We start from the raw sequence: 25,279 nt of genomic DNA, 5'->3' as shown, positions 1-25,279 counted from the left end.
TCCTCCTCCAGTCCATCAGAACAGCTATCCTTAGTACCACACTCAGGACATTACAAGTTTGAGTTTTTAAAAATTGTTCTCCAAGGAATGCATAAGGTGGTAAAGGCAGGATTGGACAAAGCTGAATGTTGAACTGTTATACAGGCCCACTGAAAGCTGAGCCAAGATGTGAGGCATTCTGGGACAAAATGGCTGAGCCTCTCTCCACTACACCCCATTGCTGGCCATCCCCCAGCAAAGGCAAGGGCATGTCCTCAGTGGGGAGACTCCTGCAGCTGGAGCTGCCTTGGCGAGGTCCCCCCAGGGCTGTCTGCTGCCCACATTGCCTGCAGCTGGCAGCCAGTCCTTCTGGACAGGAGGCTCTGCTGCAAGATGGAGGCAGGATTGGGGGTGTGCATCTCCATGTCCACCGCAGGCAACAATGAAAAATCTAAAACAAACATGCAATAATTTCAGCATTGGCTTCAGGGACTGACAAACGATGGCTCAAAGGCCAAATCTGGCTGGCTGCCTATTTTGGAAATTGCTTTACTGGGACACAGCCTGGCTCGTTCTTTTTGTTCTGTGTCTATTGCCTGTGGCTGCTCTGGCCCTGCAACATCAGAGTAGCTGCGACAGAGATCGTAGGGCCCATGGAGATTAAAACAAGTTCCAATGTGGCCCTTCCCAGATTAAGTGTGCTACTCCAGCTGACACTTCTGGGAGCGGAAGCCTCACTCATGATGACTTCTTTGCCATGATGACCACACACACAGACATGCATGCAAATTCACCTGTGAGCACATGCACACACACGCATGCACAGAGGCACCCCAGGGATGCATTAAGTGTTCTTCTGCCATAGCTGATTCCTATGATAGGGCCAGATTCCTTCTCACTGGGAACTTGAAAGCAAGTCTCAGGTACAATTGTGGCCTTGCTTGAAGAGAATTACCCTGAGTGGTATTAAATGTTGATTGTTGCTTTAAACCACTATGTTTTGGAGTACTTTGTCACAAAAAACTAATACTCTCCACAAACTAATCTGCCATTCTCTTCCTCCCCATCCTCAGATCTCAACCATCACAATCTGTTTTGTTTTTCCTTTGCGGCTTCCTGTCTGCTGATTTGATCTTAAGGAGTCTCTCACTTTCATCCTCTGTTCTCTGGTCCCTATTTCACCATCCTGGCAGGGAAAAAAAAAAAAAAAAAAGGCCCTTTGCTGAGCACCTACTATGTGCCAAAGTACCTACTATGTGCCCTGCTCTTAATACAGTTTGAGTACTCATGGAGGAGTCATGACAACTGGATGAAATAGGTTTGCTGTCCCTGCTTTATAGCTGAAGCACCTAAAATTTTCAGAAGCTCTGTAGCTTGTCTGAGCCTTCCCAGTTGCGTAATTAGAGAATCAAGTTAGAACCCAGACTTGTCCCAAAGCCCATGCTCTTTTGTAGCCTGGCACTGCCACAACTCAGTCTATGCCCTCTGTGATGGCCCAGGAGCTCTGGAAGTAATCCTTGCTGCCACCTCTGCCTTCCTGGATTCTTCTCTCATGTCACAAGTAACTCTGCTTAAAATGCATATCTGACCATCTTCACTGCCTACTCTCAAGCTGCCAAGGGCTCCCACCCTCATGTCCCCACCCTGTGCATCCTTCAAAACTCACCTCAGCTCAGTTGCCCTCTCCTCACAAAACTGCCTGTCCCCTCTTTGAATACGTGGAACTCTTCCCTCCTGCCAGTCACCTCTTTATTCTCGGTTTAAAAAAGACAGTACACACACTTGAGCCCCTGTAGTCAACCACAGGCTCCTCAAAAAGAGACTTCCAGGCCTGTCTGCTATGCCCAGGTCCATGAAAAGGGATTTATGAAGATAGAGTGACTGTAGTATAATTAATAACTGAGCTATGAGAGAACATGCACAGAAATAAATGCTTCAATGAATCAATAATCAATAGCTCTATAAATGAGTAACTCAAGTTAAGAATGATTGGTTGCTTGATTGAATAGGACAGTAGCTAGATCCCAATTTTATGTATATATATTATATATATGGGCTTCCCAGGTGGTGCTAGTAGTAAAGAATCTGCCTGTCAATGCAGGAGGCACAAGAGACGTGGATTCAATCCCTGGGTTGGAAAGATCCCTTGGAGTAGGAAACAGTAACCCACTCCAGTATTCTTGCCTGAAAAACTTCATGGATAGAGGAGCCAGACAGGCTATGGTCCACTGAATAGCAAAGAGTCATACACGACACAGAACACACACAGGAGCAGTCATTGTTTATATATTTGTCATAGCAAAATATTTTATTATATACATAACTGGGGTAATATTAAAATATTTAACAACCATTACAGGATGAGATCATGAACTGAGTTACAGGCTCAGATCATGAACTCCTTATTGCCAAATTCAGACTTAAATTGAAGAAAGTAGGGAAAACCACTAGGCCATTCAGGTATGACCTAAATCAAATCCCTTATGATTATACAGTGGAAGTGAGAAATAGATTTAAGGGACTAGATCTGATAGAGTGCCTGATGAACTATAGACTGAGGTTCGTGACATTGTACAGGAGACAGGGATCAAGACCATCCCCATGGAAAAGAAATGCAAAAAAGCAAAATGGCTGTCTGGGGAGGCCTTACAAATAGCTGTAAAAAGAAGAGAAGTGAAAAGCAAAGGAGAAAAGGAAAGATATAAGCATCTGAATGCAGAGTTCCAAAGAATAGCAAGGAGAGATAAGAAAGCCTTCCTCAGCAATCAATGCAAAGAAATAGAGAAAAACAACAGAATGAGAAAGACTAGAGATCTCTTCAAGAAAATTAGAGATACCAAGGGAACATTTCATGCAAAGATGGGCTCGATAAAGGACAGAAATGGTATGGACCTAACAGAAGCAGAAGATATTAAGAAGAGGTGGCAAGAATACACAGAAGAACTGTACAAAAAAGATCTTCATGACCCAGATAATCATGAGGGTGTGATCACTCACCTAGAGCCAGACATCCTGGAATGTGAAGTCAAGTGGGCCTTAGGAAGCATCACTACAAACAAAGCTAGTGGAGGTGATGGAATTCCAGTGGAGCTATTTCAAATCCTGAAAGATGATGCTGTGAAAGTGCTACACTCAATATGCCAGCAAATTTGGAAAACTCAGCAGTGGCCACAGGACTGGAAAAGATCAGTTTTCATTCCAATCCCAAAGAAAGGCAATGCCAAAGAATGCTCAAACTACCGCACAATTGCACTCATCTCACACGCTAGTAAAGTAATGCTTAAAATTCTCCAAGCCAGGCTTCAGCAATATGTGAACCATGAACTTCCTGATGTTCAAGCTGGTTTTAGAAAAGGCAGAGGAACCAGAGATAAAATTGCCAACATCCACTGGATCATGGAAAAAGCAAGAGAATTCCAGAAAAACATCTATTTCTGCTTTACTGACTATGCCAAGGCCTTTGTGTGGATCACGATAAACTATGGAAAATTCTGAAAGAGATGGGAATACCAGACCACCTGACCTGCCTCTTGAGAAACCTTTATGCAGGTCAGGAAGCAACAGTTAGAACTGGACCTGGAACAACAGACTGGTTCCAAATAGGAAAAGGAGTATGTCAAGGCTGTATGTCACCTTACTTATTTAACTTATATGCAGAGCACATCATGAGAAACGCTGGGCTGGAAGAAGCACAAGCTGGAATCAAGATTGCCGGGAGAAATATCAATAACCTCAGATAGGTAGATGACACCACCCTTATGGCAGAAAGTGAAGAGGAACTAAAAAGCCTCTTAATGAAAGTGAAGGAGGAGAGTGAAAAAGTTGGCTTAAAGCTCAACATTCAGAAAACGAAGATCATGGCATCTGGTCCCATCACTTCATGGGAAATAGATGGGAAAACAGTGGAAACAGTGTCTGACTTTATTTTTTTGGGCTCCAAAATCACTGCAGATGGTGATTGCAGCCATGCAATTAAAAGACGCTTACTCCTTGGAAGGAAAGTTATGACCAACCTAGATAGCATATTCAAAAGCAGAGACATTACTTTGCCAACAAAGGTGCATCTAGTCAAGGCTATGGTTTTTCCAGTAGTCATGTATGGATGTGAGAGTTGGACTGTGAAGAAAGCTGAGTGCCAAAGAATTGATGCTTTTGAACTGTGGTGTTAGAGAAGACTCTTGAGAGTCCCTTGGACTGCAAGGAGATCCAACCAGTCCATCCTAAAGGAGATCAGTCCTGGGTGTTCATTGGAAGGATTGATGCTGAAGCTGAAACTCCCAATACTTTGGCCACCTCATGCGAAGAGTTGACTCATTGGAAAAGACCCTAATTCTGGGAGGAATTGGGGGCAGGAGGAGAAGGGGATGACAGAGGTAGAGATCGCTGGATGGTATCACCAACTCGATGGACATGAGTTTGGGTAAACTCCGGGAGTTGGTGATGGACAGGGAGGCCTGGCGTGCTGCGAGTCATGGGGTAGCAAACAGTCGGACGAGACTGAGCTACTGAACTGAACTGAACTGAACAGGATGAGTACCAACCAATAAGGGAGGACATCTCCACAGAGTTGGATCAGGTCCTAGGGTTCCCGTTAGGCCCTTTTAGTGCTAGACCCTGGGGAGGTTGCGGGCTAGTCAGAGGGAAGGACAAAATGGGCAGAGGGAGGGACACTTGAAATGCACAGCTCTTTATCACTTTGCAAAAGCATCTCCACAAAGATTCTGGTGGATGCAGCCCCGCACGTGGAGTTTTCTGAGCTCACCCGCTGCCAGCCTTGAGCTGAGCCTCACAGGTAGGTCATTCCAATCCTCAAAGAGCACCAGAAAGTCGGAGGTACTACCACTGTCCCATGTCCTAGTGAGGACACCCAGACTCAGAGGTTAAGCTGCTCTCTGGCAGTCACACAGCCAGAAAATGACTGAACCTGGCCCTAGACTAGACCCGCAGAGGGATCCTCTTGGACCACACAGCACACACTTCCGGCACACAAGTAGTGGCGTGCCTTCCTGTGCTCCTGTGTAGGTACTGGGCGGGGCCAGCAGGACAGCATGATTTTCAGGGCCTGGAATTGGTCGAAGCTGTGGCTCTAGGGAGGTGATGGGCGTGTACCTGGCAATAGGGCCACAACTCCTGACAGTGTCTTGCAGGACCCGCCCCATGCCATTCCGCTTTCTCCACGGGCTACCGTGGGGCCTCGGACAAGATGCTACTCTGAGTTCACTTCGTCATCTACAAAATGGGGTGATAAGAGGGTGTACTGCTTTTCAGACTTGGCGTAAAGATCAAAGAACCAACCTCTAGGAAGGTATCCAGGCATTTCCAGTCACTCCTTTGAACTTTATAGGTCTTGGGCAGTGAGGAAAGGCTGAGAGTGAAAGGGGATGGTGCACAATTGAGCCTGTCTGTCCCAGTTGGGGGTGGGCTGGGGCTGGGGTGGGGAGGTTGGCTGGGTCCTGGCACCCTGGGTTTCCCCCCTGCCGCCTCCCTCATCCCTCCAAGTTCTTCAGAAGGCGGAATAATTTCTCTTCGTTTTCACACCTAATCACAAAATAATTTTGGTGCCCAGAAGCCTTCCTCTCGGAGGAACATTTGTGCGGGATGATATCAGCCTAATTAAGTGCTCCAGCTCTGGGATTTGAATCTCTTCCGACCCCCGCGCTCCCTGCCAAGCAGCGCTGGCCGACCGGCTACCTGCACACGCTGCTTCTGGAGTCTTCCGCGCCGCCCCTCCTCCCGCCCCGGGATGGATAACTTGATCGGGCGCCAGGAGGCGGCGGACCAGGTGTCACCTCGGCGGGGCTGGAGGCGGCTTGCTCTGCGCTCTCGGGCCTGAAAGGCGCAGGCATGTTCGCGGCAGCAATGCGCCTTTGTTCGCCTTGGCAGCGCCGCGGCCTCCCTGGGGCCGGCCCCATAAAGGGTTTCTGTTCGGGCTGGAGGACTCATTGTCGAAAAATTGTCCCTCGAAAAATTAGCATGGTACAGTGGAGAAAGCGGAACGCCCGGCAAATGACAGCTGCTGGCCCCAGACGAGGGCCAGAAAGTGGAGTTTCGCAGGGTGCCGGCTCCCTGGGGCACCCCCTCGCTCTCGGCCTGAGGGTGGACCTAGGGGTGGCCTCAGGGGCCAGCAAAGCCCAGGGCAGCAGGGGCCAGATGGGAAGTGAGGCTGTATTTGAGGTTGGCGGCTTGTCTCCCCCCCAGAGTTAGAGTATCTCCCCAGGCACCAGGTCGTGGGGTGGTGGGTGATGTTTGAGGGCCCCTGGGGCAGAGTCAGGCTCAGCGGGGCAGCTGGCTTGGGGGGAGGGGGTCTGGGAGACAGAAAGAGAGCGGGTCTAAAGGTTATGTGGTTAATTGAACATCAACAGCCACAGATACCATTACGCCCCTCTGTGTCTTTTTCCCAGTGTGTTGATGGAAAAGTAACTAGATTAAAAGCGCTGGGAGCCCCAGTTGGAGAGGCCGGGCAATGCGGGGGGAGATCCCTCCTGAATGTCGACTCCGGTTCCCGCAGCCCCAGCAAGGAGGGAAAACAGTCAATTAGAGAGGAGAGAAAAGACAGAGGGAGCTGTGGTTTGGCATTTGCATAAAGGCTGGGGCCCCAAGGCTGCCACCCTTAGTGAGAGGGCGGAGTTCCCAGGAGAGAACCCTGGGGGTGTCATGGGGGTGAGACTCATCGTAACTGTTGAAAGTCTCAGCCAAAAGCCTGTGTGCACACACTTGACATGAGGCAAGGGTGAGGGTGACTGGGGCTGTAAATGGTGAACGCGTGTGCATACCAGTGTGTGTGTATTTCTAGTTTCACCCTGCTTCCATCTGTGAGGTTATGGGTATCTTCCTATGTCCGTGTTTGAAACAGGTTGCACCTGTGTCACTTGCGTTGACCTGATACTCCCATAGTGTGACCCCCAACTGCAAATTTCTGTAGGTGGGCAGCACACCTGGGCACCCCTCGTGGGCTCCCAGCAAACAGCCAGGTCAGGGGGATGTGGATCTGCCAACTTGATCCCATCAGCATGGGAAGATCAGAACCTTAAGACTTCCTGTGCTTCTCAGGAGACCAGACCTGGAACCAGCCCCCTTGGCTCACTCTGCATTTTGTGCTCCCTGGAGAAAGCTTCCTGATCCTTCCAGCCTGCCATTTCCACGAAGCCCCCTAACCTCCTCCAGGAAGCCCGCCCTCACTTCCTACTGAGTACAACACACAGAAAATGTTACGTCACCCACATGCACCTGTGTGCATGTCACTTTCCATCCCCACCTCCACCCCAGGCAGGACAGAGCATGGGTGGTTGTAATGCAGGCCTGCCTGGAATGGAGATGAGTGAGGAAGGGAAGCAGGACTGGAAGAGGGAATCCAATTCTATAGGAAGAAAATAAGCAGCAGTCAAAGCTATTAGGGTGAGCAAGAATGGCACAAGAGCCAGTGGGAAGGTGGCTTCAAGTTCCAACCTCAGAGCACACAGTTCGCCCCTCAGGGAGCCATGGGTCCCTTTCTGGACCTCCCTTGCCCTTTTTATTAGTCTCCCTGTCCTGTCAACCCCCTCTGTGTTCTTCAGAGCAGCACTGGGAGGAAGAAGCAAGAGTAATCACTGAGCCCTAGCTCCAGGGAGGGATTGCTGTCCCGCCAGCTCACAGCCACAGCTACTGAGTTCCCACTCTCCAGCCCAAGGTGCTGGGGATGGAGTTGCAGAGCCTGGAGCTTGTGGATGGGGCTCTGGGTGCTTCTGCACACTTCAAGACTCAGACCTCTGGCAGCTCTAGGGAGGAGGAGTAGGGTAGAGAGAAACCTCAGCCAGATGTGGGACTTCCTCCCACAGCAATAGAACAAGGTAGAGTTGAAATCCACATGGGCTTCACCAATGACCCTGGGGGGAGAGGGTTCCAGGAAGCAGGAGATGTGGCACTGCCTGCTCCACTCTACTCCACCCCTCCCATCACCCTGTCTCCTGCCTTGTTGGGCAGATTGCAGAGCATTAGCCTCCTCCAATATCTCTCTTGTTTGGACCACCCCACTTGGGCAGAACTGCCTTCTGGGTTTTTACCCACTGGGGTGGTGGGGTAGGGAGAGGGACTTTGCCCACTCCCTTCTTGAGTTCCTGCAGCCACAAATGTGTCCAGGGACCCATAAAGCTGAGAGCCCCAAGGTGCTTCCTGTTTCTTCCCCCCATCCAACCACATACCACATAAGCCCCCTGAGAGGATGAAGAAATTAGAGGGACACTCAGCTCACAAACAAGGTCTCACAGCATCGTCTTTTAGCAGAACATCAGTTCAAGACACCCATTCTGTCCCTCACTTAGTATTTATTAGACTATAGAAGTTGAATGAGAAGGGCATGGCAACCCACTCCAGTATTCTTGCCTGGAGAATCCCTTGGGCAGAGCAGCCTGGCAGGTCATAATTCACAGGGCTGCAAAGATTCAGGCATGACTGAAGTGACTTAGCAAGCCAACACACATGCATAGAAATTGAATAATGTGCCCAATGACTTAGCCAGAAGACAGTGGAACTGGGAGCGGAAAGCTTGTTCCACTGTCTCCAATGAGACTGCATACCTGCCACCCAGGCACATGCTGCCCATAGGGTTCAAACTCCGCCATGGAGGAGAGGTCAGGAAAGTCTTTATGGAGGAGGGGGCACTTGGAATGGGTCTCCAGGGATGGGCAGAGTGTCGGTGAATCCAGGTGAAGAATGGAGCAGGAGAATTTCTGGGTGGTGGGAACAGCATTGGCTCTGGCATGGAGATGGGGTGGAAGACATGCAGGGCTGGTCCCCTGTGGGAAGCAAGGAGGGTGAGTGATGGTTGGGGTCTGACCACAGTGGGATTTGAATGGCAAGGATCTGCTTCATCATTCTGCAGGGGGAACCATGAAGGAGAGCCTTTAGGTCTGGGAGCTGGGAGAGCCCCAAGAGGTCTCCAGGCAAGAGGCTTGGTCAGGCTGAGCAGAAGCAGATAGGGGTGGGGGCAGACACAGGTTGGGCAATAGTTGGCCGCTTGTAAAACAGCTTCCTGGCAGGATTGTGACAAAGCTGAATCTGTGGAAATGAAATTGGGGGACGACAGTCCTGGCTTTCGCTCCGCATTCCCAGCTACAGCATGTTGGAGAGGGCTAGGTCCCGAGTTTCAGGGCTTATTCACATAATGTGGCCTCAGGCAAATTACCTCTCTCTGCCTCCATTTCTTCTTCTGTAAAAGGGGGCATATGATAGCACCAACCTCATGGGGTTGTCGTGAGGATTAAATGAATCTGAATAGTGAAGGATTTAGAGCAGAGTCTTGAAGCCAGGAGATCAGAGTTGATGTTATTATTATTAACATCATTTTTGAGATGGGATGAATGAGCCCAGAGAGGCTTCTACCCTGGCTGACTGTGGGGGCGGCTGGGTGGGGAGAGGGGCCCCAGGAGGGTTTTCCTGGCCTGCACTGCCAAGTTTCATTCTTCTCCAGCCTGAGCGGTTTATTCCTTGTCCCCAAGGCCCATCCAGAGACCCAGACCAGGACCAAGACAGTGGGAAGGGAGCCACAGGGCACATTGTTTCTGGAGAGTGTAGACAGCAGCCCAACTTGTTTGGGCAGTTCTGACTTCCATGGTCCCTGCGCTGGCAGAGACCCTGCCCTGCACGGGGTAGAGGGCGTGGTGCTGACCCCTTGCTGCCTGTGAGTGTAGGGAGCAGGGCAGTCCTTCACAGAGGACTCACCCAGTGGTCACCCTTGAACCCACCCAGGTCACAGAAGCTCCATAAGTGGGAGACTGAGTGATGATCATTCAGCAGTGTGGGAAAGACACTTGCCACCAGACAGGCTCATCGGGACACTCCTGGAACCCTGTGATTCTGGCCATCACCCGCTTTGCCCCTTCACATCCTCAGGATCAAGAGGGATAAGAGCCTGAGAGAGTTGTGCAAGCCTGGCCCCTTTGGCCTTTCTGAGGAAGTCTAGCTTCCTGGGTTTGGTCTGAGGACTTAGTCAGTAATTTGGGTACGGTGCCACCAGGTGGCTCCCCCTCAAAGTCACTTCATCCTTAACCACTGAGCAAGCCTTGGATTCAGCAGGCCTCCCCCACAGCCAGCACCCTTGCCCCAGGAGAGAGCATGGTGGGTCTCCATCCTCGTGGGCACACGAACTCCAGGCCTCCCCTGCCCAAGATTCTTCCAGCCTCTGCTCCTGTCCTTTCATCTCCCAGTCTCTGTGGCTCTACCTACCCCAGCCAGCAAGGTCCAGAGGTCCCTGGCCGTAAGTAGTCTGCCCCTGCCAAGTCCCCATTTCCTCCAGGCTCTTCCTAACCCTGCTGTTCAGCTGAACCTTCTCCCAGAATCCCAGCCAACACCTTGGATCAGCTCCCACTTGTCCCCTGTCTCTGGGACCCCTTCTTCCATCCTTCTCTGCCTCTTACACAGGGCTCCCCCTGCAAGTCCACCAACAGATCAAGAGGCAGGCTCAGTTTTTGGAATGAAAGATTGAATGAGGGAGCAGAGGAATAAATGAGCGACCTGACCAGTCCACAGATGTTTTGGGGATACCTACTGTGTGCTAGGTCCATGCTGAGTAGTAAAGGGACTGAATGGATGAAGAGTTGGCCACGTGAGTAAGTGGGGACTGAGAGACGGAAGTTAAGGATGAATGCAGAACTGGGGCCAGGGCACTGGGTGAATGGTGGGTGGGTGAGTAAGAGGCTGGGGGACTGGGGTGGGGGTGGGGTGGTGAGCAACTCCCTTACTTGTTGGCGTAGACTCAGGTCACTTGACCTGGGGCTGACAGCGGCTGTGCTCCCGGCAGGACCCAGACCAAAACAGATGACTCACTCGTGTGTGCGGCCTTGGTGAGCCAGCTGCTGCTGGCGGGGAGCCGGGCAAAGGGGGCTGCGGGAGATGGGGAGCCACTGTCACACTGGGGAGGGGAGCATCCTGGGGAGCCAGGAGAGGGTCAAAACGGGCCTTGCCCAGATGGGGCCAGAGTGGACGGAGAAGAGCCTGGGGATTCATCCCAGACAGCAGCAGTGACTCATTTACTGAGCATCTACTATGGCTCCTAGCAGGACCCAAAGATGCCACTAAACCAGTCCTGGTCCCCAGCGACCCTGGGGAGGAGCTTAACCTCACTTTGCAGGAGTGAGGAGCAGAAGTAGATAACTGCCTGTGTCAGTGTCCTCGGCTCCTAGGTGGGGAGATGGCTTTGGCTCAGCAAGTGTGTCCAGCATAGACCGAGATGAGATTCAAAAGGCACTGCCCAGTAAGGGGCCCACTGTGGTCCTCAGGAGCACCTGGTGCAGAGGGTTAGGGACCCAAAACTTGGTTCCCAGGATCAGGGGCTCCCGGGGAGCCTCTGGGGCTAATTTATTGTGATGCAAAAATCAGGCTCCAGGGCAGCGGGAAGCAGAGCTGAGCGCCAAGCACGCTCCCATCCTTGTTCTGTTCCACATATTTTCGGTATTTATTGTCCCCATATGTGATGCTGAACATTAAAAAACATGTTGCTGAGATTCCTCCAGAAAGGGCTGACATTTCACAATACTCCTCTGATGCTGGGGATTACAGCTTAAGATGATGAAAACGTGGTTTATTCAAAACAGATTGGGGCGGAAGAAAACAAAGGCAGGCCCCCAAGAGGCCCAACACTCTGTGCTCCCGCTCCCGGGAGAGGGGAGCAGCACTGTCCCCCACCTCCCCAGCATAGGAAGCCCCAGTGCTCAGGGGGCCTGGATTCCAGGGCTGGGGGAGAACTGGGTCAGACAGAGCCATTGGCCACCTCAGGGAGTAATAATGGCCATTGTTCCTGGGGGCATGCCTAAGTGCCATGCAGAACAGGGTGCAGCACCCGCCATGCCCAGCACCTGCCATTAGCATCGCTCTACCCATTCAGAAAAGGGAGACCTGAGTCTAAGTAACTTGCCCAATGCACAGAGCGGAGTCAGGATTAAGAACCCAGATTTCCGTCCAAGGATCTTATTTTTAACCACAGTCCCAAGGCAGAAGAGGCCCAGACACAGGGCAGCTGACTGCTATGTGACCCTGCGTGAGTAACTTTACCTCTCTAGGCCTCAGTTTCCTCACCTGGAAGATGAAGGTGATAACCAGGTCTTCCCTGACAGCCTCAAAGGTATGGTCTCCAGATGGTCCAGTCGGGGCTGGCAAGGGAGCAGAGAGAGGCGTCTGGGCTCCTCTCCCTGTGATGTCCCTGAGAGGAGCTGTGGTAGTCAGGCTGGCTCGTCTCTCCTTTGCAGCGGCCCTGAGCAGGTGACTTGGGCCTCTGGAGCTCCGTTTCATGCTCTGTGTGGTGAGGGATGAGGGCTCGGCCAGCTTCAAGGAGGCCCTGACGGAGCCTGGATGTAGCTTGGGTTTGGCACAGACCCAGGTCCTAACCAACCCTGCTGCTGAGGATGGCGGATTCTTTCTCCCTTCAAGCCTGAACCCCCAAGACCACTGTGACAGAAAAGTGTTCTGTCCAGGGTGGGATCCAGATACAAGGGAGCCCCTCCCAGCCCCCATCCTGAGGCAGGGGTCTCTGCTCCCCTTCTCATTAGATGTTGCATAGGGACCACCCTCAGGCCCAGAGAGCGGAATCCTCCCCAGGGAGTGTGTGTTTGCCCCCTCACCTGGGGCTCAGGGGCACAGGTGCCACCTTGTATCCCCTCCTCCCCAGGCCAACATGCTTTGGACGACAGTAAGCACCTGACTACCCCTGGCTCATGTTTTCTAGGCAGTTTTTGTATCTCCACGAAATTTTCAAATCTGCTCCTCACCCACCCCCTAATCCCCTCACACACCCACATGTTATTTGGTCCTTGAGCTGATGGCAGAGGGGAGGGTGGTGGGCAGGGAAAGCTGGGCCATGGGGCCCAGGTCACAGTGACCACAGAAGGCAGTGACCTTGGTGAGCAGTGCTCAGGGCCTTTGGTCCTGCCGGCAGCCATAGGCCCGATGACGGTGGCGATGCTGCAGGCCAGATGCCCCAGGGCAGGCAGCAGGCTGGAAAGGCAGCCTGCAGGGCAAGGAAGCCCTGGCCCAGTCCTGCATCCCATGCTTTACAATTGCTGGTCTCTGCTCCCTAGTCACACCCTCTACCCCGTCCCCAGGCTCCAGGCACCGCTGGGCAGCATGCGGAGTACCCATGCCTGGCCTGTTGCCTTGGCAGTGACTCAGGGTTCTGGATTCACAGCCTACCACTTCCTTCCAGAGGCCTGGGTCAGAGCACTGGCTTCCTCAACAGGCTTCACACTGGGGTGCAGGCCTGCTCAGCTGCCCGGGGACCCTGGAGCTGCCACCTCCTCCTGCTGCATGGGTGAGCCTCTCTGTCCCTCACACCTGCTGAGTGCTTGTGGCTCCCCCTTCCTGGAGGACAGGTGAGGAAGACACACGCCCCAGAGGACAAGTGAGCACAGGTTAGGGGGGAGGGAATGAGGGGGTGGGCACTTAGCATCAGGAGGGCAGAGGCCGGAAGAGGGTAGTGGGGAATGGGGGATCTGGATGGTGGGAGTTCCAGGCAGTGGGAAGAGCATGTGCAAAGGTCCTGAGGCAGATGAGTGGTGGGTTTGAAGACCAGCAAGGAGGGGACCTGGGTGGCTGGAGCAGAGCTAGCATGAGGGAGCCTGGAGAAAAGAGAGTGGAGGGGCCACTGGATATGTGAGGCAGGGCCATGCAGACCACCTCGGGACCTGAGACTGCACCCTAAGGAGGGAAGAAGTCATGCCAAGACCCCCAGAGGGAAGCTTGGACACAACTGCGTGCTCTGATGGAGCTCTTGCTCAAAGTCAGCTTTAGCTCTGATCCTAAAACCATCCTGAGAGGCTGTTTCTGTGGTTTGGATCTGTCTCCTTTACATGTGGGGAAACCAAGGCTCCAAAACATTGTCACTTTCCTAAAGTCATGAACCTGAGCCCCAAGACTATACCTCAGAGCTGCCTCTTCCCAAGCTGGGAGCTGGGGCATGAGGGGAGGGGCCAGGAAATCACCAGGATAGAAGTCCAGGGAGGGGGCTGTCAGCCAGGAAGCTCAAACTGGCCTTTGTCCCTTCCTGCACGTGGGACACAGATGGGACAGGAGCCAGGCCCCCGTTAGAGGATTCGGGGTCAAGGGGGGTCCAGGCCTTGCTAGCTCCTCTCTGCCAGAACCCAGTGCTGGGAACTGGGGTCCACAGTTCACTCCTGGACTCCCAGAGGCCTCTTGAGCTATTGCTGAGCCTCAGGGATGTGCCAGAGCAGGAACCTGCCTGCTCCCAGGCTGGTCTGTACTCACTGGGCACCACTGTACCCTGGACACTGCCCACGGCCTCTACCAAAAAGCCAAGTCATGGCAGTTGTGATAGTAAGGGTATGTAACACATGGGGCTGCTAAGTGAAAATACCACGTAAGGTTTTAAAGTATTTTCCCTTTTATCTGCCACGTGCACTCTGCTGCTGCTGCTAAGTCGCTTCAGTCGTGTCCGACTCTGTGCAACCCCATAGACAGCAGCACACCAGGCTCCTATCCCTGGGATTCTCCAAGCAAGAACACTGGAGTGGGTTGCCATTTCCTTCTCCAATGCATGAAAGTGAAAAGTGAAAGTGAAGTCGCTCAGTCATGTCCGACTCTTAGCGACCCCATGGGCTGCAGCCTACCAGGCTCCTCCATCCATGGGATTTTCCAGGCAAGAGTACTGGAGTGGGGTGCCATTGCCTTCTCCGACGTGCACTCTACCTACTAGCTAGAGTGCTTCCCAAGTGATGCAACTTACAACCAGATCGCTCCCCATCATCTGCTGTTCCCTTCACCGGCTGCCCAGTCTCGGTTTGACTGCAGCTATTGCCAGACAAACAGTGCCCAGATCTGAGCCCCAGTCTGACTCTGGAGCCCATGTCTGAAGCCTCTACCACCGTGTTCATCAGGCCAAGAGTCATCAGAGACCAGCTGGTCAGCACACCTGAACACCAGAGAGCCTGCTCTGGACCTAGCAGATGACCCAGCATTCAGGCTGCCAGACCTCCCACCGTCTCCACTAGGAGAACCCACATCCCTGCAAGCCAGCCTGACCCTCAGCCCCCTTGGCAGCCGCAGAGCTCTCCAGGTCTGTGATTCCCCTGCAATGGCCGCTGACAAGGCTGCTCAGTGACTCAAGGGATCGCTGTGTAGACAAAGGCTATGTACCAACCAGCAGGGAAATGGTTCACTTTTTCTGTAGCTGGTCTGAGTGCGGCGTTCAGGCAGATCCGCAGCCCAGGCCAGGCACCCCCCTCCCACCCACTGCACCTCAAGATGAGGATGCTGTATGATGGGTGTGCTCAGGCCAGCACTTCCTCCCAGGGTTGAGGCATGCAGTTCATCACCCACTGGACCTCCAGGGGTGCCCCAGGGGACCTGGGAGGAGGGAAGAAGACAGGCTTTGGCAACATCCTGACTCGCCTTCCTGCCATCAGTCTTGGGGTGACAGCCCCACAGAGGCTGTTTCCCCGGCAGAGCCGCCTGGCTCTCCCACTGCCACTGCCACTGCTCCGTCCACACAGACGGCTGCTGTCTAGACAGCCCCAGGCAGGCCTCCTGCAAAGCCCCTCAGCTCCCCTCTGCCTTCCCACCATCTAGGAGGTTGGGGGTCAGCCATCGGCCGACCAATCAGTTGCAGATGCTCCCAGAGTGGGGAGTTGGGAGGGACTGGAGAGCATCCTGCTGGGCCTTCCCCCGCCTGCTCCCCCACCTCGCCACTGAGACGGGAAGCTCTCTCCTCCAGCATCAGACATGGAAATCTTCAAGCACAGTTTAAATCATCAGCATGTGTCCCCAGGGCTCCGACACCCCCAGCTTCGGTGTTTGTTTGCTGACTATGTGGATTCAGACAAGCGCCTCTGCCTGTCTCTCTTTCCTCGTTGCTTCCATTGACAGTGCATATGAGCCCTACTATGCGCTCAGAGAGCACACATGTGCACAGATGAATGAAAGATGCACAGATAAAAATCTAAGCCCTGCCTTCATGGTGCTTTCAATCGGGGGTGGGGGCAGTGAGGGCAGTAAAAGAGCGCAATGAAATAGACACAATTGACTGCAAAGAATGATGCTTGCCTTGAAGGGTGAAGAAAAGCAAGTCAGGTGAATGTAGGAAGGAAGGGGCTGGAGCCCAGGACAGGGTCTGGGTCAGACTTCTCTAGTGCAGTGAGGATTCAGGGAGAGAATCTGCCTGAGGTCACATTGCCAAGGAAGTAGGACCCCACGGCCAGCGGACAAACCAGGCCCTGCCCCACCCAGATGCCCATTCACCTGCCTGGGCAGCCAGCTGCAGGTAGAGTTGCTGGGTTTAGCAAATAAAAATATAAGACACCCAGTTTAATCTGAACTGCAGGTAAGCAATGAGGACATTTTTTTAGTATAATTCTATTCCGTGTAATATTTGGGATATACATATACTAAAAATGATTCGTTGCTTGTTTGAAATTCAGATTTAACTGGGTGCTCTGTATGTTATCTGCCAACCTTAGCACCAAGGCCAAGGTGGAAAAAAAAAAAAGAGGAAAAAAAGGAGCCATTCCATTCTCCCCGCCCTCTTCCAGGGCTCCAGAAGCCCCTCTATTTCCAGGCCTCCGACACCAGCCTCCCCACCCATCTCCCTGCCAGAGCCCTACCCAGCTGGTGCTCTTTGAACACACAAAGCCTTTGTTGACCAAAACATTGACCCCTCCCCCGGATTTTATCCAAGGTGTAAGTGTGTTGATCTGGCCTCGAGGGTCCTATCCTGGAGTCATGGGATCTGGTCCCTGTGCTGTGACAACCTGAAATAAGTCACTGGCCTCTCTGTGCCTCTGCTTCCCATCCTCCATGGTCTCCGTTCATTTCAGAAAGTAGTGCTGAGTGCCCAGCAAGTGCTGCACGGTGCTCTGTGAGTTCAAAGGTGAGTTAGACACACCCCAGGAGGGAAGGTAACAGGGGCCTTGGAGGCAGATGAGAAGCCTGGAGGGATCTGGGTTGATCCAAAGCAGATTGCCTTGTGAATGCCTAAGGCAGGGGACAAGACTACAGGATGCAAACTCTAGTTCTGATCCTTATGCTGTGTGACCCTGGGCAGCTTAACTAACCTCTCTGAAGTCTGGAATCCAATCTGAGTCAGCAGTTTTTTCCTTTGCACATTCTGTGTCATTCTAACAGCTTTAGGTATGCTTACAAGGTTTGGTTTGTTTCAATAATAACAGTCAGTGATGACAAAGAGGGAAGCGAAAGGGAAAGGGATATATAACTATAAATTCTATAATCCCTCCAGTCTTTAACTTGAAAGTAGGTACCAGGTTCGTGTTTAACACAGTAATGACCTGAGCTAGTACAGCATCCTCAGAAGCAACCTACTTGAGTTCAAATCCCAGCTCCACACCGTAATCCATTGTCCAGCTTTTCTGTCTTCTCCATTGGGGCCACGTCTGACAGTCCACACTATTACTGTTGTTGTGGTCAGAGATGGAGGAGACAGTGGTGCTGGCCGGCAGCCTATGGTGGTGATGCCCAGCCAAGCCCTCCAACACCAAGGACCGAGGGAGCCAGGCGGCCAAGTGCCCAAGAGGAAAACCTCAGAGCCGAGAGTGCCCACGCTGGCCCTGGATGGCCCCCACCCCCGTGGGAAGAAAGAGATCAGGAAACTCCTGCAAAGAGACTGTGAGCGAGGCCCGTAGGTCCCCACTTCAAAGCTTCCCTCTAATGCCTCCCGACAAGCGTAGCCAGGCCTCGGGGTGTCCCCTTGCTGCTGACAGCATCTGTTCCCAGGCAAAGCTGAGGCCAGCAGGGCAATGTGAGGCCAGGGGTACCCTGCAACCAAGCATTGGCCTGGTGGAGAAAATGTGATTTCACACCAGGCCCGCAGCCAGGCATTCATGCCATCCAGTGTTGGGGCTATGTGGGGCTGGCTGGTCATGGGGTATCTCCCCAGCACCGTCTCCCCTCCTCTGCCCACCATGGAGGCTCTTGGGTTCTAGCCCCAAGCCCACCCCTAGGTCCATCCATCGAGTCTCAAGTCATTTCTCTTCCACATGGAGGGGGATGGATGGAAGGAAGAAGGGTCTGGAGCCAGACAAACGCCTGCTGTCACTTTCTCTACCTTTGTGACATTGGCAAATGATCTCATCCCTGGTCCTCAGTCTCCTTCTGTACAATGGGGATCATGTCTTCCTGGCAGGGCTGTTCTGAGCTTCGTAAATGGTTCGAGACCATGACCTGACATGCAGCGGGATCTTCCCCCCACCCCACCTGGGGCCATCACCACCTAACCCTCTACCATAGAGCTGAGCGGCTGAAACAGCAGCTATTTTATTTGCTCATGATGTATGTGGGCCAGGAACTTTGGCAGCGCTTGATAAGCCTTGCTCCTTGCAGCATATGGGGAGGGTTGTACACCTGCTTCAGCTGGTTTCTGAGCTGAAAGGTCCGGAATGGCCCCACTCATGATACCGAAGGCTCGGCTTCTCTGTACACAGGTGCCAAATCAAATCTCAGTTTTGGGTGAAGTAGAAAAGAATAGCTTGATTGCTTTGCTGGGCAGAGGGGGACACAGCTGGCTTCTGCCTTCGAAAACTCTGTGTCCCAACCCAGGAGGATTTGATGAGGAGTTTTATAACAATTGGGGCTTCCTTGGTGGCTCAGACAGTAAAGAATCTGCCTGCAGTGCAGGAGACCCAGGTTCAATCCCTGGGTCAAGAAGATCCCCTAGAAAAGGGAATGGCTACCCACTCCAGTGTTCTTGCCTGGAAAATTCCATGGACAGAGGAGCCTGGCAGTCTACTGTACACGGGGTTGCAAAGAGTCAGACACTACTGAGCAACTAACACTTTCACTTTTATAACATTACTTCAAGGGTGGGATTGCTGACAAGATTAGGGTGTGAGCAGAGTCTCAGGTCTGTATAATCCAAGCTATGGTTTTTCTAGTAGTCATGTATGGATGGGAGAGTTGGACCATAAAGAACGCTGAGCCCTGAAGAATTGATGCTTTTGAGCTGTGGTGTTGGAGAAGACTCTTGAGAGTCCCCTGGACTGCAAGATCAAACCAGTCAATCCTAAAGGAAATCAACCATGAATATTCATTGGAAGGACTAATGCTGAAGATGAAGCTCCAATACTTTGGCCACCTGATGTGAAAATTCGACTCATTGGAAAAGACCCTGATGCTGGGAAAGATTGAGGGCAGAGAAGAAGGGGGCGACAGAGGAAGAGATGGTTGGATGGCATCACTGACTCAATGGACATGAGTTTGAGCAAACTCCAGGAGATGACGAAAGACAGAGAAACCTGGCATGCTGCAGCCCATGGGGTGGCAGAGTCAGACACAACTTAGCAACAACAACAAAGGGTCTCAGGTGGTCAGTTTCCTAATCTTGGTGAGCTTCTCTGGTCCCTTTAATCTTGCTTCAGGTGGTTTCTTGGGTGCTTCTCCCTTGATTAGCAACTGTTCACATCTGCCCTTTGGAACTCAGGGAAGGTCATGGAGGCTGGGGTCTCACCTAAAAGAAATGAGGGGTCAAAAGGCTTTCATGCCCAGGAGCCCCACAGCCTCCTCCTGCAGGCAGGTTCCTTGGGGAACCCAGCTTGCACTGTAAGCTGAGCATGTCATTTGTACTTACAGGATGCTCCATATGGCTGCTGGGTTCCAAGGAGGAATGTTTCAAGATGGAGGAGAAGTGGCAGACCTCTTAGAGACTAAGACTGGGCTCAGAAGCTACAATGTCACTTCTGGTACCTTCTGTGAGTCAAAGGTAGCCCATATCCAAGGGGAGGGGAAATTGACCCATGTTCTCAATGAGAAAAGTGGCAAAGACTTTGCAGACAGTTTTATTCCTGTCCCTTCTTGGCTGGAATGGTAGCTGAGCTCTGTGATAAGGGGCCTTATGAGCAGCTCCTGCTTGTTCATTCAGTCATTCAAAAGCTGATATTTATTGAGCACTTACTATATGCCAAGAATACAAAAGTGAACTAGAAGACCGTCATTGCTGTTCCATAGAAGGTTAGATGCACTCTGGGAAGATAGAGCTTTGAAAACACCAAAGGGGAACTTCCCTCGTGATCCAGTGGCTAAGACTCTGCACTCCCAATGCAAGGGGCCCAGGTTCAATCCCTGGTCAGGGAAGTAGATCCCACATGCCCCAACTAAGCATCTGCATACTACAATTAAAGATCCCGCATGCTGCAATGAAAACTGAAGACCCCATGTGCTGCAACTAAGACCCAAACTGGCCAAATAAATAAATATTTTTAAAGAAGAAGAAGAAACCGCCAATGATAGTACAGTGTGGTGGAATAGGAGGCCTCAGAGGAGAGAGCAGGAGAGGCCAGCAGAGGCAGGACACCTAAGATAGGCTGGAGGATGTGAAGGAGCTGCCCAGGAGCAGAGGGGCAAGGATGCTGTTTCGGATAGGTTTTTATTATGATTTCAGTGTGGGAAGGCCATATATTGAAAATAACAGGTTATACTCACAGATCCCAAGGCAGTGGGAACCTTGTGTCCCAGGAGCGCTGCTTCTGGTAAGGACACAGAGGGAACAGGGGAGAATGTGAACAAGAATCTCGACTGTGGTTTCCATGCAATGGAATGGATGAGGCAGGGTCAGCAGACTTAGGACTGGCTAGTTTGAATGCTTTCAGTGGGCTCCGGGCACAGGGGCTGGCCCGTGTTACCTGGTACCTGGCCCTGGGGTGATCAAGGCAGGAGAACAGTGGCCCATATAAGATTGTTGGTTGGTACTTGAAAGGCACACTCGCCTTTGTTTACCATCCTTAGGAATTATCCTGAGACGGGCAGTCCTTCTAGGGCTGGCAAGGCCCCAGATTTCAACACATCCAAATATAAATGACACAGTTCATATGGGTGCTCCTAGGCCAGGAGACAGAACCAAAAGAGGACCCATGTGGCCAGAGGGTGGCTGGAGACACCTGCATGAGCAAAGGGGGCCTTGGAAGCAAAGGGTGCCCGCTGAGGGGAACTAGACAGGCAGGGGCATAATTAGATTTTAATTTTCCAAAGCCCACTCGGGCTGAGAGGGAGAGTGCAGGTGTGGGCAATGAACTGGGCCAAGAGAAGTGGTAGCCATTGAATTGAGAGACGATAGGTATAAGGGGGCCGGATAATGAGGATTGAGAGTGAAAGGGGGCCAGGCTGCTCAGGACCCACGTTGCCTTAGGAGGGAGGGGACGGCGGGATTAAGGAGGTTGGAGGTGTGAGGGTGGTGCAAGGATTCTGGCTTAAAAGGGAGGAAGGCTATGTGTCCTTCACCTGGATGGCTGGGCAGTGCTTGAAGTGCAGGCAAAAGGAAGAGAGCAGGAGGGCCTCAGCATGGAGATGCTCTTTTGGGAATTGCCATGGGATCCAGAAAAGAGGTCTGGACTGGAGATTCCAAGTTGTGGCTGTTGGCACAGTCAGACCAGCCATGTAGCAAACCACCCACAGATCTAAGATGCTTGTAACAGTGATGCCGAAAACTTGGCCTCTGTGCATCAGTGCTGAATTGAATCCCAGAGACAGAGTTTGGGGTGAAGTAGAAAAGACCTTTATTGCTTTGCCAGGCAAAAGCAGACACAGTGGACTTGTACCCTCAAAAACTATATCCAACCCTGGGAGGATTTGGTGAGGAGTTTTATAGAAATGGTTCAAGGGCAGAGCTGCTGATAAGGATCAGGGTGTGTGCAGTGCCTGCACTCCTTTAATCTGGAGACCTCATGTGATCTCCTGATAAGTTTCCATGGTTCTTGAGACTCTCAAACTGTGACCTTCTGTCTGGAATGGAGAATGCTAACATCTTTCTTTTGTCAGGGGTTTTAGCTTTGTAAAAGAGCTCAAAGTTATTGTCAGGAGTATTCCTTGAGGGGAAACCAGGACCCAGTCCCAAGGTTGCACTCTTACTTCTTGGCTGTTCTTCCCTTGTCCCTGCATCCCTTCCCTGATTAGTAACTGTCCTAATCTGCCCATTGGGACTCAGGGAATGTCATGGAGTCTGGAGTCTGTTCCTTATAAATAAGAAACTGGGATACAGAAAGGCTTCCACGCCCAGGGCTGCACAGGGACATTTTCAATAGCAAAGGCTTCTTTCTCACTCATGCTGTAAACCCTTGAAGGTTAGGTGAGATCCTGGGTGAGCAGCTCAGAGGGGCCCTGATTTCCTTCCTCAATGAACAGTGACCCAAAGGCTACAGAATAGAGTTGGGGCCCCCATCTTTATCCCAGGCCCCCCAAGGCTTTGTGCTTGTGTAAAGTTGGTGCAGGTACCACTGGGGCAGTTTTCTAAAACTGACCTCCACCATATATAGTTGGTTGTAAGATCATGGGGCCCCCAGGATGGAGAGAAGGCTGGGGGTCCAGCAGACCCACCTGCAGCCTCCATGGGTGTCCAAGAGCAGGACCAACTGACAGACAGCCTCTGCAGCCAGTGAACTCCTACCATTTGGAGTCTTTCTCTTTCCTCTGCCCCAAATGCACATTCCAAGAGGGAGTGTCCAGTTGGCAACATACAGTCACATGGCTGCCCTGAGGTTGTGTACACCGGGGGTGGGGGTGGGGTAGGTATTCCCCAAAGAAAATTGCAGGCCTGGTGATTAGAAGGGATTCTGAGAAGCTGAGACACAGCAGAGGTCCACTGTCACTTTCTACTAGGTTGCTTGGCAGGGGTGGGGGTGGGTGTCTTTGCTTTTTAATTAAGATATAATAGCATACGTTACCTAGGAGATCAAACCAGCCAACCCTAAAGGAAATCAATCCTGAATATCCATTGGAAGGACTGATGCTGAAGCTGAAGCTCCAATACTTTGACCACCTAATGGGAAGAGCCAATTCATTGGAAAAGACCTTGATGCTTGGAAAGATTGAGAGCAGAAGGAGAAAGGGGAAACAGAGGAAGAGATGGTTGGATGGCATCATTGATTTAACGGACATGAGTTTGAGCAAACTCCAGGAGATAGTGAAGGACTGCATGCTGCGGTCCATGGGGTCACAAAGAGTTGGACACGACTTAATGACTGAAGAACAACAACGTACATTAAAGTGCATACTATGAAGTAAACAATATTTTCTCATACGATTACACCCAAGTAGCCAGAAAGTTCCCCACCATGTGCCTTCCCAGTTCAGACATCCCCCTCAAAGATGCCCACTCTTCCCACCTCCATCATCACATCCTGGTTATCTGTTCTTGAATTTGTACAGATAGAATCAGAACAGCGGGTACATGTATCTGGGCCGTGGCCCACGGTGATGGCTGTGAGATTCCCTCCTGTTGTTCTGTGTAACAATAGTTTGTTCTTTTTGACTGCTTTGTGGTATTTCATCGTGAGCATGGTACCACTCATTCTCCTAATGATGGGTATTTGGGGTGTTGGCACCGTATTTGTTGTCACACTGAAGCAGATTATTTTAGAAGCAGGACGCATGTAGAGGCAGGTGTGTGTGTGTGTGTGTGTTGGGGGCGGCTGTTTAGTCATTGCCATGGAGTTGTCCGTGACACCAGCTTCATTTTTCCAGCCTGGATGCAGAGCCCCAACCCCACTGCAGCCCCAGCCTGTCACCTTGCAGTGTGGGTGCTGAAATGCCCTGTGCAATGAATGAGGCAAACCCGACCTCATCCTGGATGCGCCACTTGGTGCTCCCTGCGCCTCTCTGGACTGCCGCCCCTTGGACAGCCCTGCTCTTGACTACACAGTGGATAAGCTGCGGCCTCCTGTGGGCACAGGGATGAAGTCAATCCCCCAAGGGCCAGATGACATCTGTACCTGGCACAGGGCTGGCTTGTGAATGGAGCTCCAGAAATACAAGTGGAATGGGTGGAACTGAGTTGAGCTGACACAGGGATGCTGCCCCAGGCTGGAAGATGATGAGAGACAGTGACTCCTGAGCTCTCAGAGTCCTGTATCTGCCTGGGCCTGAGGCCAGGTTCCAGCCTGGCAAGGACAGGGCAGACTGTGTGCCTGTTTTTGCTACAGTCGGGAGGTTGGGAGAAGATCCTCACACCCTGGACTGGCAGGGGAAACAGGGAGACCACATCTCCAGACCCTGAGCTGGCATCTCAGTCTAGCTGGCTGTCCTCACCCCCCTGGTGGGAACCACAGTGCCCTTGCTCTCCCAGGAGAGTCTAGAGTCAGGCGCCTTCCCACTCCAGTTGAAACTGTTGCAGATTTCCAGCAGCTCTTGGGCTTCAGGCGAGGGCGGGTCAAGGGGGATGTGTAGACTCAGCAGAGAGGGAACTGAGGGGTTGATAGGGTGAAAATAGAGGAGCCACAGCCAAGACACTCAACTCTGAGCACCTATCCTCCAACAGAGAATTTAGGGCTTTGCAGTTAGGGGAGGGCATTGAGATTTGCAACCTACTAAGCCCAGGTGTGCATCCCAACTCTGCAATTTGTTTGCTGTGCAACCTGGGGCAAGTCTCATCACCTCTCTGAACTTCAGTTTTCTTATCACAAAATGGAACTAGTCCTATACTTCTAAAGGCTATAAGGAATATTAAATCAGAGAAGGTCTAGGAAAAGAGAAGAGGCTGGTACTCTCTCTCTGGTCCTTCTTGCCTTTAGATCTCTGTCCATTGGAAAGGACTGGACAAGGTGGGTACATGGGACCCAGGAACCCAGGAGAAGCCTCAAGCTGATCAACAAGCAAGCCTGGTGGGAAGGATTCTGGGAGTTTGCTGGGAGGGTCCTCCCCTCTTCTGGTCTCTCTTAAAATATGACTTCCAATATCCAATATATAGGATGGATAAGCAACAAGGTCCTACTGTATAATACATGGAATATCACTAATGGAAAAGAATATGAAAAAGAATGTATATATGTGTACTAACTGAATCACTCAGTTGTACAGCAGAAATTAACACAACATTGTGAATTGATAAATTAAAAACAAAAAATACCTGGTGTCCAGGATCAGCTTCTAGGATCGATTTTCTAGGAAGAGCCCCCATCCTCCAACCAAAGCGCAGAGATGAGAAGCTATGAAAAAGAAAAACTAAGAAGAAAATCAAATTCATTTCCTGGGACTAAGGCAGTGATTATGAATAAACGAATGAGTAAATAGAGAAATTGAATAAATGAGTGAATTGAAAAACAATTTACAAAAAAGTGCTAACACGTAAAATAATGTGTGCGTGTGCTGGGTATGTTTCACCTGAGTCTCACAGCAGGTTCTGTGAAGTCGGTACACTTGTCATTCCTGTGTACACTTGCCGAAACTGAGGACACAGAAGTGAAGCGATCTGCACAAGGGCAACCATCCTGTGAGTGCGGGACCTGGGGACTGCAAACACAGACTGCCCCTTGATGAACGTGAATCCAACAGACAGACGAGTGGATGGATGGGTGGGTGCAGAATGAAAAAAATAATAAATTGAATT

Source organism: Bos javanicus, chromosome 2 (genome assembly GCF_032452875.1).
Source record: "Bos javanicus breed banteng chromosome 2, ARS-OSU_banteng_1.0, whole genome shotgun sequence".
In the NCBI taxonomy this organism is placed as follows: Eukaryota; Metazoa; Chordata; class Mammalia; order Artiodactyla; family Bovidae; genus Bos; species Bos javanicus.
Note: the sequence above shows the minus strand (reverse complement) of the source record.